Source organism: Larus michahellis, chromosome 8 (genome assembly GCF_964199755.1).
Source record: "Larus michahellis chromosome 8, bLarMic1.1, whole genome shotgun sequence".
Lineage (NCBI taxonomy): Eukaryota > Metazoa > Chordata > Aves > Charadriiformes > Laridae > Larus > Larus michahellis.
In genome coordinates, this window is record NC_133903.1 from 16,998,037 (window position 1) to 17,013,453 (window position 15,417).

The 15,417-nt window shown below is 54.7% G+C and overlaps 1 long non-coding RNA gene across 1 annotated transcript; it reads right to left on the bottom strand.

The window, feature by feature from the left end:
* Positions 1 to 1,784: 1,784 nt before the first annotated feature.
* LOC141747564 (uncharacterized) lies at positions 1,785 to 5,130 on the bottom strand. Its single transcript, XR_012588756.1, has 3 exons — positions 4,727 to 5,130; positions 4,139 to 4,548; positions 1,785 to 3,627 (listed from the first exon to the last, which is right to left on the bottom strand). It is a non-coding gene; the product is annotated as an uncharacterized LOC141747564 (long non-coding RNA).
* Between the last annotated feature and the right edge of the window lie 10,287 nt (positions 5,131 to 15,417).

Sequence of the window (15,417 nt, forward strand, 5' to 3'; positions counted from 1 at the left end):
CAGCTGAAGACCTTGTAAAAATACAGGATTTTGCATGGATGGAGGCTCTGCCAGGAAGAGTTTATAACTCAAGACATCACAAAATGTAACTTAAACCATCACAAAAGTACCAGAGCAAGCGCAAGCCCAGTTGTTGGAGCGAGTGCAGTCCCGTGACCCCAGCCCACACGTGGGGAGAGCGAAGCAGTTGGGAAGAAGAGTGATGTGAGACTTCCAGCTATGGAGGTGACCAGCCTGGACCGAGCCCCTGACACACGCAATGGCGCTTGGGTTGAACCCTGGTTGACAGCACCGACACCAGTTGCACACCGTGCTCTTTTTGCACCCCTGGTCCTGACTCCTCCTGCAGGTACAAGGAAGGGGCCAGGGCAGCCGAGGCTGGGTGGGTGGCACCGCTAAGGGTGCAAACCCACCACAGTGTTGCTTAAAAGCTTCTAGGAGGCACCCATCAAAGAGGGAGACCTAGGGAGGGGATGTGGATTTAACTCAATCGATACATGATGCTTCATTTACCTTCTTGCCGCTCCAGCAGCTGGTGCAGGCTTCTCCGTGGTGGAGCCCAGACACCCGTTTCTGGGCCTGGGATCTCCCAGGATTGCTCCCTTGGTGGCTTCTCATCCTGCTGAAGCCAGGAAACATCCCCAGTTCCATCCCATGGTTTGGCAGCAGGTGAGCTCTCTGTGGTTCTGGAGATGGAGTTCAAATCCCTCCTGCCAGACATCTCGGCCTTTTTGGAGAGCTGCTGGAAAGAATTCTCATTCTCACCCTTCTCCTCCTGTGGTCTGTAAGTGGTTGCTGTCGTGACATGGCCCTGCTCTCCCCTCAGCCTTTCATCAGAGATGCTCAGAATTATCTCGGCTTCTTTCAGAGCAAAGGCAGCCCCATCTCCTTCTTCCCCACCTCTCCTTGGGCAAGCGGTGACCCTCTGCACTCCCACTCCAGCGCGAGTTCCCACCACAACACTGGCATATCTTTATAGCTTTGCTTAGGAATTTGGATCATTGGCCGGCTGTGCCCAAACCATCAAAAAAACATCCCAAAACTGTCTGGCTTTGGATTTTCCGGAAGTTTAAGTCCAACTGAAACCACTGGATCATCTTTTCTGTATTTTTGGACGTCATAGGTCATTGTGTTTCACCCTAACGCTGAGCCCTGCAACTCGGGTCAGATTAAAACCCCGCAGCCCTTGGGAGAGCGGAGCTGCTGTGGGCTGAGATGGGAAGCGACGAGGTGCCAGCATGGCCTCAGCACTGCCAGGGATGGTTTAACTGCTCACGGCACGAGTCTGGTGCTCCAGCCCAAAGGAAAGGGGATGATCCTGGCACCCCGGAGCCTTCTCCCTCCCCAGCTGGCACAGGGCACCGAGCTCTCGGACCGGGTGATCTTACAGCACTGGGGCAAGGCAAGAAATCCTTGTGGCTTCGCCTACCCAGCTCCCCACTCGCAGGCTGAGCCATTCCTCCCAAAACTGAATTAAAACTGTGAGATTGAAAATGAGCTAATTTTGCTTTAAAGGCTGCAGGCCCCGGTGAGTGCACCGCTCCCCTTGCAAATTGTCGCAGTTACCGTCACTGCGAGAGAGCTGCAGCTCATTTCAAGGTTGAATTTGTCCAGCTTCTCGTCCCCGGGACATTTACATCTCTGGAAATGATCTGGGGACGTTGCAGTCTGTTACAGCGGAGCTGTCGCGTTCCTCGGTCAGATCTCGAGGCAGGAGCTTGGTTTTTAAGAGTCCAACGTCACTGTATACCCCCCTCCTTATATTCTCTGTTTTATTTAACATTAGGGAAAACATATATTTTATTTTCAAGCTTTTCTTCGCAATTGCAAGGACCAGCTACTTTTCTCATGACGAGAGCTGAGGATCTCATGCGTTCGTGTGACTGCAACGAATGACTTTAAAAACTCCTTTAACGAAACCACTGCCCAGTATTTATCAAAGACTCGCAAGGCTGATGCACATGAGGGCTGCTGACACCCAGCACAGAACATACGAGCCCTAAAGTACCTAAAATTATCTCCTGTTAGCTTTTGAAAATATGTCTCCACCCTCCATTCAGAATGACAACTTTTGGCAACAACAAGAAAACAGAAATGACAGATGGTAACGAAATCTGGTACACAAACATGACAGTAGGCAATATAATGAACATTTCACCCACTCGTTCATTTATGCTAATCATCGCTTTTGAGCAACCTGAATTGTTATGCCAGACAGCAGCGGATCTGAAGCATGGCACAGCAAATCTCAAAGGGCCACCAACCTGAAACCAGAATAAAACCCCCACCGGGCTACTCGTTGTGAATGAAATTAAAGTGTCGCTAAACTACAGCCGGCTCTGACGGCGGCTGAAAAAATCCCTCCGTTCCTAAAAAGCACATCGAACTCTCCTCCTGCCCTGAAATTCCTGCCCTGGAAAAAAAAAAAACCACATCCACAAAATCAGGGTAGTCCTGTTTTCCTGCCACCCAAAGCTCCACCAAAACTCAGATGGACCAGCAAAAATTTGCAGGCAAAGGTGAGAATTAGCATCCTTGCAGAAAATGCATATTGCGCTAACAAAACGTATTTTTTATGGCGACAAATGTTTTCCTGTAAAAATGCTTCCTTCCCAGGCTAAGCTCCCTGGTATGAATTCAGTCCCCGTGGGAAAATGTTTATTCTTTTATTTGAAGCCCACTTATCTCACGCTGACATTCTCAGTGGAAGGTGCTATGTCACCCACAAAACTCCTTTTATTTCCTATAAAAATGTAAATCAGCCTATTTTTTCCCCCCCCCCAACAACCTTATGTAATGAAGAGTATCCTTGCTCAATTATTTCAAAGACATGCTTTTAGCCTCTATTTTCTGCAGAAATCTGTAAGACTGAAACCATTCCTCCCTTTCCTTCCCCGGCATTTGTGTGCTTGCGCCTATAGCTGCTGAGGCAAAGCTCTATCGACGTTCACGGGGTGGGTAGGACCTAAAAACATTCTCAGAGGGCAACAGCAACGCCATTTTATTCTCCCGAGGGAATAAAAGAAGTTTTCCCACAAGTAAATCGCCAGCGCTTTCAGGTAAAAAAAGAGGGAAAGTTGAGCTATTGGCCTCAGAGCTGGCCAAGATGTGTAATTGTACAAAACTGTATATATTTGTAATTCTAAATGAGGCCAGTCCTCCGTGATGAAGATTTCCAGACGCTGCCCTTTGTAAGACCCAATTTTCATTTGCTTACAAGGCTGTCAAACATTACCTAGGGTGGATGAAACACTCTCTGCTGGGGCCAGCATCGCAGTGAAAACTCACAAGAAAAAAAAAAAAAAACAAAACAAATTTCAGCCAAAACATTTCAGTTGCTTCGGAGGGGGAAAAAACCCCACTATACAGTCTTGGTAGGTTTCCAGTAACCATGTCTGCAAGTCCTACGCTCAGCCCTAGGAGAAGGGGTTGGAGATAATCTTTGTGCCAGCGATGCATCTCCCATCGTCCTCATGAAGATCCACCCAGATTTGCAGATTTTCTGCCTTCTTTCCCTTGTCATCCTACTCCAAATGGAGTAGCTTCCACCCAGGGAACAACTAGACAGAAATGGAAGCTACTCCATTTCTTTAATCATCCTTGTTGCCCATCTCCACTTCTTCTAGCCTGTTTGCATAAAAAAATAAACGAATTTTGAGTCAAGGGGATCTCAACAGCATGGAGCAGAAATAGCTCAAAAGCAGAAATCCACCATAGATGGAGGTGTGGAGCCAGACCAGGGCTTGCTAGTTTCTTCTCTGCTTTGGTCTCAATCATCCCTAAAAATAATGCCCCAACCAATGCCCAGCTTGGGAAATGCTGCTGCTGGAGAAACACTGATCAGCAGGGCTGGGGCCTTCCGGAGACCCCTACACCGCAGCACCCGCCTGCTCTGCAGGATGGGGTGTCCTGCACAGCGACCAGCGGCTCAGCCCACCCTCAGGGACGACGCTGCTCCCTTTCAGCAGCCCTGCTCTTTAAAGAAGGCTGGTTTGGACTCACAACGCTCCTCCTGAGCTGGTTCGTGCCATGGCTGGCTCCCAGCCCACGCACCACCTCCATCGATGGCAACATTGCTCGACCTGACTTTCCCAGATCTGATTCCACCTCAGATCAATGCCCCTTTGGAACCACCTACCCAAGCATGCGCCAGACAACATCTCCTTGAGACATTTCTTCCCTCCTTCCCCTTGCTCTTAACAAGCCCAGCCTCCTGCTTAGACCACTGATGTCCATGTAGACTGGGATGCTGACAGACCATCTGATCCTGTGGACAGTGCTGCAGATTTGGGGTGACCCCAGCAGCAGGGCAACCTCGGGCTGAAGATGGGGGCTTTGGTGGGGAGCAGGGCTCAGCAGCACTCGGCAGCGGCAACGCATGGCGCAAAGCTCCCCGTGGCTGCAGAGTGGCCGTGGCCGTCCGTGGGCCCAGCACCTCCTCCAGCCTCTCACCTCTCCTTGCAAACCATATCGACATGGACAAACTGGCAGTCAGGAACGCTGCGTCGAATATGGGGCCCCTCAATCCATAGGTACAGGTGTTGTCACCTGTTAAAAGATAAGCAAATCCTCAGGTTTTGTTGTTTTTAGGGTTTTTTTTCAAGGCTTTGCATGCACACAGAGGCTTCCCATCCCCTGCCACCCACACTCCCCCCATCCTCTGCCCCGTTTCAGAGTCAGGAAGCCAGAGGTGATGTTGCTCTGCTTTGCTGCAGGACGTGGTCACCTGGCTGGCAGGTCATCTGGTGGGAAAGGATCTGGCCTGGGACAGCGTGAGGAGGTGGGACCTTCTGCCTGCTGTTCGACATGGAAAAGGGAAGGTGTCCGCGTCCTGCTGACAGCACACGCTGCTCCTGAAACCTGGAACACCAGCTTGGGAGGACGCTGCTCCCACGCCATGGCTGAAGGAGGCTTAGCCCCATCTCCTTGGCCACCCAGGTGTGTTCATTGCGGGGGTCTCACAGCCTGGGGTCCCTGGGTGCCCCAGTGCTGCCTGGCTATGGGGTGCCCAGTGAGTGCGCGGGGGCCACGATGTGGTGGCAGACGGTCTCGGTTGCTTTGCTGCAGCACCGGGGCCGGGACCCTCAGCAGCTTCCAGCTCTGTCAGGGCCGTCCCCGTGTCTCCAGCTGGGGTTCTGCCTGCTGGCTGGTCATCCTCAAAGTTCATCGTGCTATAAATACCCGGGAGCACGGCTGCCAGCGTCCTCCTGGCCCGGGGTGCTGCTAAAACCAACCGGGATTTCATTGCAATTAACCCTTTGGGTGTGTGACTTCCCTCTACGGGGTTTGAAAAATAGGAATCCTCCGATTCAAAATGTTTCTAAAGCCAGAAGAGTGCAGCAAACTCCTTCTGTGGGCTGATTCCTGCTGGGAACAGCCCAGGGCTGGGTACCAGCAGCGGAGAAGCGCAGAGGGGTGGGAGGGGACACTGCAGAGGACGGGTGTTTTGTGGGCAGGCACATGCACAGCCCCAGTGTGACCCCCCCTGGCTCGGGCAGGTCCTTGCATGGGGGACACGGTGGTGCGGGGCCAGCATCACCTGTGTCCCCCTGTGGAGCAGAGGCTGCCCGTGCACCCCATGCTCCCCGCAGAGCCTTACGCTGCACAGCCCCATACCCTGTCCCATATGGCCCCACAGAGCCCTACCCCGGATGGTCCCATAGCCCAAGGCCCCATACCCTGTCCCATATGGCCCCAAAGAGCCCTGCCCTGGATGGTCCATAGCCTAAGGCCCCATACCCTGCCCCATATGGCCCCAAAGAGCCCTGCCCCGGATGGTCCATAACCCAAGGCCCCACATCCTGCCCCGTATGGCCCCACAGAGCACAGCCCCACACCCTGCCCCATATGTCCCTATAGACTACAGTCCTGCATGGCCCATGCTGACGAGCGCCCCTGTCCCCAGGTGCAGGTCTCGGTCCTAGCCACAGCCGAGCAGAAGGGCTAAAACACGTCTAACACCCCAAAGGGCAACAGAAACGCACTAAATCAGGACAAGTTCTGTCCCCAGCTTGGGGACAACCATGAGTCAGGGGCAGAGCACAGCATGTCGCCCGCAGTGGGGTGTGAAGGGGCACGGGGCTCCCCGGAGAGCCCAACACGGCATAGACCCCACTACCTGCAGCCCTACAGACGGTGCCAGATGTGTCTCTACCCATTTCCCCGCCACACACCTTACCGCGCTGGGCTGACGGTCCGGCCGCTCTCCAAGGAAGTGCCTCTTTCTCCTTTGTCCCTGTCCTGACAGCAGGAGACGGACAGCTTGGAGCTGATGGCAGAGGACAGACCCGCACGGGCAGCAGCAGAGCTGAGCCGCCCGGGGAGCCCCGAAGGGCTCTGTGCGACCCCACGGCTCCTGCTGAGGCTGGACACAGTTCAGTGCACGCATGGCCCAGGGACAAAATGGGCTCGAGACCGAGCGAGGTCCTTGTCCCCAAAGGTCCCACAGCACCCAGGGCTGATCCCTGGTTCCAGCAGGGCCGGGGCTGTCCCGGCGGGGCTTGGCCTTACAGTCCCCCAGGGCCACGCAGGCCGGGGACAGCCCTCCCCTTCCACGTTGGGACACTGGCAGCTGCGGCGAGCCGTTAACCTCAGGTCTGCGCTGGCTGCAAGGGGACAGGTCACAACCCCCAGCAGACTGTGATACTGAAACAGCCTCATTTCAGCCTCAGAAGTGTCAAGTTTTGGGTGCCTTTGGGCCAAGCAAAGGTGCCTTCATCGCCTCACTCTCCATCGTCTCCCTCTCCTGCCCATCACCACCGCAGCGGTACGCTCCCAGGATCACAGAATCACAGAATCCCAGGTTGGAAGGGTCCTCAAGGATCGTCTGGTCCACCCTTTCTTGGCAAAAGCACGGTCTAGACAAGGTGGCCCAGCACCCTGCCCAGCTGGACCTTAAAAGCGTCCAACGTTGGGGAATCCACCGCTTCCCCAGGAACATTATTCCAGTGGCTGATTGTTCTCAGTGCGAAACGTTTTCCTCTTGTGTCCAATCGGAACCTCCCTAGGATTAACTTGTACCCGTTACCCCTCCTCTTTTCCGTGTGATTCCTTGTAAAAAGGGAGTCTCCATTTTCTTTGTAGCCACCCTTTAAATAATTTGGAACGTGCTGACAAGGTCTCCCCGAATCCGCCTTTTCTCCAGGCTGAACAAACCCAGTTCTCTCAGCCGCTCCTCACACGGCACCTTCTGGGTCATCAGATTCTCGGCTATTTTAAGTCAACGTGTTCTGCCGAAGCCCACAAAACCAAACACATCGCCGTACGAACGAAATGTTTCAGTGTGCCTCAGGCCTGGAAAAATATCTTGAAAAATGCCCATAATTTTGAATACAAATTCTCTGTATTTCCCACGATCTCGACATCGACCAACAGCAGGACCCTAACGTTCACTTTCAATATATTTCTAACTTAACTTTTTCATTTTAAAAGGGGCAACTGATAAAAAGATTTCCGTAGCGACTCACAAAAATTAATAACCGATGCCGAACGCCTCTCTGTTGCTGCCAGATGCCGCGGCCCTGCCTGGCGTTTGCTCGACCAAGTTTTTGGGTTGCTCGGGTCATCGCTCCGATGCCGACAGGGATCCTGCCCTGCCACGACGCTGCGCCCCGTGCCCCTGGAATGTGCCCCGTCCCCCGCACGTCCTGGTCCCAGACATCGCTGCCCCAGAGGTGGGTTCCCCCCCAGCCCCGCGGCCGCCTGTGCGGCACCGCCGGCCTCTGTGCGCTGTGCAGCGCCAGAGCAAAGGCGGGTGGCACTAGGGGGAGATAAAGGCCGGGACATGCCGGGCCCTGCGCCTTCGCCAGCCCACTCCTGTCCCCTTGTCCCCAGGGCCACCCTGGCCCCAGCTGCAGGTTTCCACATGTCACCGCCCCTTTGCTTTGCAGGGTCTCTCCTGGCATCTTTGGTCTTTGGGAAACACCTTTATCAATGATGCCTCTTACACCTTTAGAAGGTGTTTACACCTTCTCGCAGCAGGTATAAAAGCAAGAAGCTGCCTTCTGCCACGTGCAGAGAGCACAGGGGCACCCGAAAATGCACCCAGGAGGAAGGACAACAGCACACGATGCCCAGAACAGGGGCCAGCAGTGAAAGAAGAGTCTGGGGACCCGGCCTGGGAGCAGAGAGTGACACACGCTGTGAGATCTCAGCTGGAAGCTCAGCCCATCGCTGCCCCGGCTCCCCTTTCCCAATGTCCCCGCGGGTGCGCTCGGCATCGGCACAGCGGTGCCAGCCCCTGCAGGGTCCCTACACAGGAGCACGAGCAAACTGGGTACCTTCAGAGCCAAAAACCAGTTTAGGGGTTCGACCACCCCAGTGTCACACTCGTTCCTCCTTTCCCTGGATGTTCCCCTCTTGGTGGGCTCCCTGAGACCCCTCTCGCTGGAGACAGGGAGGGTTTTGCTGGGCAGAGTTTGGGGAGGCTGCTGGGAGCGGAGGAGCTTAACCAGCAGCAGGACCTGCCCATTTGGATCTCGATATCAATAAATCGTAGAATCACAGAATGGTTTGGGTTGGAAGGGACCTTAAAGACCACCCAGTGCCACCCCCTGCCCTGGGCAGGGACACCTCCCACCACACCAGGTTGCTCCAAGCCCCGTCCAACCTGGCCTTGAACCCCTCCAGGGATGGGGCAGCCACAGCTTCTCTGGGTGACCTGGGCCAGGGGCTCAGCACCCTCACAGCAAAGAATTTCTTCCTCAGATCTCATCTCAATCTCCCCTCTTCCAGCTTAAAACCCTTCCCCCTCGTCCCATGGCTGCCCTCCCTGATCCAGAGTCCCTCCCCAGCTTTCCTGGAGCCCCTTTAGGGACTGGAAGGGGCTCCAAGGTCTCCCCGGAGCCTTCTCTTCTCCAGGCTGAACCCCCCCAGCTCTCTCAGCCTGTCCTCACAGCAGAGGGGCTCCAGCCCTCCCAGCGTCTTCTGAAATGTTTGCACATCGCCCACGATGCCATCAAACCATGGTGCCCTCAGGGTCTGTGCTCACCGTGCAACTCCCTGGACTCCCCCGGAATCACCTGCAGAGCACCTGCCCCCAAACCCACCAACCCACCCCAAAACGACACTTTCTTTCCCCATTGCTCACTGCCCGGATCTGCAGAGGGTTTGGGCTCGCAGCCTCCCCACAGTCCAGCGCCGGAGGGAGCTGTACGCCGTGAGGGGGGTTCAGGATTCACTGGAAGCTCCTTCTGCAGAGCAAAGCCTGTTCTTGGGTCACCGGCTGCCAGCACGCGGCCGAACCCGTCCCTCTCCCCGCGGGAGTGAAAGGGCTGGAGCACAGGCTTGCCACCTCCTCCACCACAGCTCGGTGAGGGCTGCGAATGTGTCCCCATGCCCATGGTCACACCGCAGCGCGGCACTGCTCACCCTGCAGCCGCATCTCTATTTTGCTAATACTTCGAAATTATTTAGAGCTCCAGCTATAAAGTTTTCAATATCCTCACTCTTAAATGTCGTGTCTGGCTGTGCCGGAGGGGAACAGGGAGGCCGGGGTGGCCGGTAACTCAATAGTGACATTGGCCTTGGCCCAGGGAGGCTGGATGCGGAGAGGGAGGAAGGCAGAGGGTGCCCGGGATGGGGTGTCATCTGAGCCCCTGCGGGAACAAGGTGTCTTTGCCATGACATGAGCTGGCAAGAGCAAGAGAAGGGAACGAGAACCGCCGTCAGCGCTTAGCTATGCGTCGCACCCCTCGGACAGACGGACTTGCTGCTGCAGCGAGGGACGCCCGTCCCCAGGGCTCTGCGGCTGCGTGGATGCTGCACACCGGGTCCTCGCTCCCTCCCAGGGCTGGAAAAATTCACGTTCTGCTTCGGCTTCGTTACCAACATACCCCTGACAAGCAACAATTCAGTGCAAAGCAACATCGCTGCTTTTCCTGGGATGAGAGGAGGACGAGGTGCACACATTTACCCCCGTGAGCTGAGCGTCCACTGGCGGAGGCAGCTCCAACATGACGCTGTTGTATAAAAGAGCTAAAGATTTGCACCGAGTCCTGCTCTTGCCTTGTTTTTCCCTGCCAAGACGCTCCCTGCAGCCAGCGCCTGACGCAGTATCTCCAGCTCCGCATCCCCAACACCTCATCCCTTCCTCCGGAGCTGTTCCCTGTGCTCAGCCCCCGTTAATGGCCCAAAAACCGTTGGGGGGCTCTGGCACAAGTCTGGGATTTGCACTGTCTCTTAGCCAGCGGATCTATGGATTTGCAAAACCACCTGGAAGTAAAGGCTTATTTTTTATGATATTTTTTCGAGTTAAATTAAGTGAGCACAAAAGCATTCCCTGCGACTCTGCTCGTGGCAGCCAGTGCTGCGACTGCGGTGCAGCTTCCCCACCGTGAAATGCATCACCTGCCCCCAAGGGATACAACTTCAGGATCTTGGGACGAAAACCAGCAGAGTTTGGGGTTTATTTTAATCGTTCTCCAGGCAGGAGAGGAGCTGCCGTTGGGGAAGGCTCTGGTCCTCCATGTTCCCAAAATCAAGCTGAAGCATTGACGAAACAGGCAGCTGGACCCAGAGATTCATCTCGGAGAAGATTCCTTCGGGCTCTCGAATGCTCCTGTGCCTCTGCCTCCAGCTTTGCTCCGTGTACTGGCAGAAACCCGGGGACTCACTCGGTGGGACGCAGCCCCTCGCTGCAGTGACCTTGTCACCCTCGCGCTGCCCCTCGTCGCAGTTACGGATGCGGCCGCTGCCACCCTGGTGTCTTTGAAACTGTGCATGTGACAAGCTTTCTGCCAGAAACCACGTAAATCATCCAGGCTTTCAAGCTTCAGGCGTCCCCTGCACACCCTGCTCTGGGGGATGGAGATCGCTGCCAGGAATGTTCGCGCCCGGCATCCCGACGTCGCCACGTGTGCCAGGCCGGCATCCGAGCGGGGCACCCACGGGTGCTCTGCCGGACCCCGCAGCTCTCCCGTCCCTGGGTGCGAGAGAGGAGGGAGCCCAACCTGAGCACCGGCATAAAGCCCTGCGATCACCATGGCAGCAAACCCATCCTCTGCACTTAAAACTCAAAAAAACTTTAAAAAACTCCTTAAAATACCCCCAATCTAGAGCCACCCAAGCATGGGACGGGTCCCTCAGTGCGGCACCATGCAGTTAAGGCCTCTACTGGGGACTTGCCCGAACCTTTTCTACAGCGAAGCCCCCTGGGACGAAGCTCCTGGCTCCGGCTCTGCCTTCCCCTTCCCTCTGGCCCATCAGGGAGCCGCTGACCCGGAGCCTCCTGCCAGCATTTCTCCCCTTTTGACACATCAGAAAAGTTTCCACCTTGTTTTTTTTTATTTTGCTTTTAGCAAATCATTCCTAAGACGGTGTCATCCTGCCGCGTGTTTTACCCGTTCGTTTCCAGGCTCCCAGCTTGGACCCAGACATTGAAAAATGCCATTTCTCTTCCAACACAGGCCCCCGGTGCTAAAGCCCGGTCCCTGGCTCATCCCAAAGGCTCCAGTCGCAGCCGCCTCCTGCCAAGCCCAACGCGGTGGCTCGTCTGAAAGCGCCGAGTACAAACCATATGCAGGACAGATGGATATGAGGTTTATATGATAATTAAGCATGTTAATGAAGTTCATTTGCATCTAGCTCTTAAATTCCCATAAACTCCGCAAAGCTGTGGAATGAGAACTGCTGCTCGACACTGCAAAGCACCAAAAATTTAGTTACCGACAGCAAACCGCTGATGAAGAAGTGAGAAGAAAAGCCGGCTGCGGCCCAGCTGAGCGAAGCCCCGGCAGGTCCCCGGTCCCCAGGCGCTGTGGCAGATCCGCGCCGCGCGATGCCACCGGCCACCGCCAGTGAATACAAATCGCTTACGGGCTTTGGTGGACCGAAACGTTATGAAACCAGGGAGAGCAGAGCGGGGGAAAAAAATTATTGCTTCAAAGAAAGATTTGGCCCCAAAAATGGAGGAAAAGCTTTTTAAGTGGTGTGAAAAGGAGAGCTGGGCTTGGGGACCTGGGCTTGAGCGCCCTCCACGCCATGCTGCGCCCAAAGGGGGACCGGGGCCAGCAGCATCGGGTGGTGGGGCTGTGACCCAGTGGGAGCTGGAGCAGCCCCAGGAAACCCGGGGGAGCAGCCTAGGGATCCCCAGGAACCCTCCAAGGACACCCCCGGATGGTGAGAGGGTTCTGGGTGCTATGGCAGCACGCCCTAGGGCAAGGTGGACATTCACATCTCTGTTACCCTGGAGTTGGTGGTGGCTCCTCAGAAACAGCTGATGCCCACAGCATCACAGCCTGGTGGAGACACCAGCCTGGGACCCTCCCAGCACGTGAATAACCCTCGGGGTAAGTTCACACTTACCTTCCAGGCACCCAGGACAACCTGGAAACACGAAGAAGGCAGAAACCAGCGCTCCCCGCTGCCACAGGGCGACTGCGGTGCAGGATCCCCAGCAGTATCTGCAGGTGGGAGAGAATCCATGGCCGTCAGGTCAGCCCCATTGTTCCCCATCATCCCCGGCCACCGAGTCACCTCGCGGCTGCCGACGGACAAACGCAGCCTGGCCTTTTGGGAACTGCTGTGAAATGTGTCCCTGAAAGATCTTTAGGCTTCTCTTGGACCCAGCGTCCCCACGTAAACCGAACAAAGACAGGGCACATCTCTCAACACACCCAACACGGGTGTCCAATGCGTTTTTGACCATGAACCAAAGCACAGAAAGAGAAGAAACTTTAACGTGGGGTTACCTGGGGAAAAGACAACGCAGAACTGAGAAGGAAAACGGGGAGACGGGATTTATTTGAAACACCTTGATAAGATTTATTAAAAAATATCCCTTGGCAGTTGACAATCACCACGGTCTACAATAGGAACGCGGCTGGATAACACTGGAACAGTTTTCGCCTGCCACGGAAGGCAAACACGCAGGAACACCCGAGTGTGGCTGACACACACCTAATGGCATGAACACCCGGGGCTGGCATCGAGTCACACGGTGCGACCGCTGGCTGCGGAGCCCATCGTACCATGCGTGTGCTCCAGTACTTACCTTGTCTTTGGGAAACCCCTCCGTTATTTAAAATATGAGGGAAAGCAATAAAATCAAGACTCTTGGAAAAAGCAGACTGACCTCTCTGCGATTCCAGGACAAAGCTCTTGCGACCGGAGGGGAGAGCAGGGAAACGCGGGCACCCGGCTGGACCTGTATAAAAGTGTACGGCCACAGGGCCCTGCTGTCAGCAGGGGCCAGGAAGAGCAGGGTTTGGCGCTGCCGCTCCGTGCTCCTCAGCGGCAGAGGGAGAGGAGCAGAGCACGGATCCAGAGGAAACCTGCAGACCTTCCAGGTGGAAACCTCACTTTGCAAGGGCTCAGGACTTCATTAGGGGTTTTTTCTTCTTCCCCCAGTGAAACCCAACGAACAGACGAGACCCTGAGGGAGGCGGGGGGGTGAGAGACAGAGAGAGGGACAGACAGACATGGGGTTTGCTGCGGAGCCGCCCGCAGCAGTCCAACACCTTCGGCTCTGTTCAGCCGCACAGGGTGAGATTTTGAAAGGATTTACGGCTCCTCGTGCCAGCCGCTCCTGGTCAGTCATTTCTTTCTCTGTGGACTCTTACTCCAGAACAACAATGCCTCACTCCATTTTCCAAGCGGACTAATTTGCATAAGGCACTGGGATTCCAGAATAAACAATCCACGCTCTCTGCTAAAGTAAAAAACAAAACCAAACCTATTTAGAACTCATCCCCAATTTTGGCCAACGCAAGCTCCCCACGTGGAAAAGCTCTGCTGGGACCTCCCGCCACAGCCAGCAGCAACAACCCCACGGTGGCAGAGGTGCTGCTGCTGCACAGCCCCTTCCCAACAGCTTAGAGTGGTATTAAAATGAGGAAAAATTAGGAAGGAGTCGTCTTCTCCACCAGCTTTGGGAAGAGGAAGGTCATTCACTGCCAACCGACACATCAAAGTGCAGCGGGTGTGCGTGACAAATTCCTTTCACATTTAAAATGCCTTCTAAATATGCACCTCATCAAAAAATTAACTCGGCGGTTTTGTGATTTATCAAAGAAACATGGTAAAAAGCCAGATCCAAAACAAAGGGCTGAAAAAACTTCTGTTCCAAACTATTATTCTTCGAGACAATGTGCAAACGGCACGGGACTGTGTTTGAAGTCGTGCTGGAGCCAAAATAAAAAAGCAAACCAATTTTAAGTTGACATAGTGTATTGTGAATTACTTTCTCAGCTTTTCTACATCTAAGATAGCGTGAAATGATCTGCCAATACAGTAAAACAGTTTAATATACAATTGATTACAGAGCCGTAGTAACGAGTCAGAGATAATACGCGTTTTTATCTATATACATATATAGCTTAATATTTCACAGATACAACTTTTTTTTTTTCCATTTCGGTTTTGTCAACGAAGCAAAAGGCAGACTATTTACAGTGAAGCCGCTGCGAGGAAGCCCCGTCCCCCAGCAAAGCCCCCGGCAGAAGCTGCCAGCTTCCCCCGCGGCGTGTAAACAGACCCGTTCTCTCTCTTTTTGCGAGAAGGTTGGGGAGAAGGTAGCGGGAACACGGGCTTCACTGGGGTGGGAAGAGAAAGGAAACAGAAACGTCATGAAGAAACAATTTCCAGCTAACCTGGAGACTTTAAAATGGTTTAATTTGCCTTCCCCCCCCCCTTTCTTTTTAACCGGAAACTGTTCTCAATTAATGTTTCAATTCATAGTAACGTTCTCAATTCTGTACAATCTCCACGTGCGCTTGTGCAAGGCCAGGCAGTGCCGGAGTCTCGGGTAACACTGTGGAGGCAGTTTTTAAAGACAGCAGGGGATGGCGGGGAGTCCGCGCCGGCCATGGGCCTGCACCGCTGCCCGAACACCAAAGCCAACCCTGATTTGAGTTTCTCACTTCGAAAATAATTTCTTGCAGGCTGTAATCGGGTACCGCGGCTCCTGACGCACAGGAATTGCTTATATAGGGGTCGCGTGTAGGTGTAATACTGCATAAACTGAGGTCGGACAGACCCAACCCCAACCCGCCATGGTCAGACAGCAGCACCTCCACGGTTTTAATAACTGGCTGAAATTTACTCCCGTGAAAACGTGAAAGGAAACCACTAGGCCAGGAGGGAAGACGGATTGACAAAGGCATCCGACAGCCGTCGGGCTGACCGCAGACCAGCTCAACCCAGCAGGGCAGCGGGACGCTGGCCCCAGAGCAAACCTCCCCCAACCTGTGTCACCTCGCCAGCTCAGGGAGCGACTGCCCAGCCCGTGGCTGCCAAAGCCCGGCACTGCTATGGGACCCACGCGGCGGCTCCTCCGCCGGGTCCGGCGCCAGCGGCACGTCCAGCTCCTTCCCTGACTCACCTGGCTTTCCCATCACCTACATCCCCACCTCCTCCATCTCAATGCCGGACCGAGAGAGTCTGGGGGTGGGAAAGGAGGAATCCAGCCCCTGCCGCCAG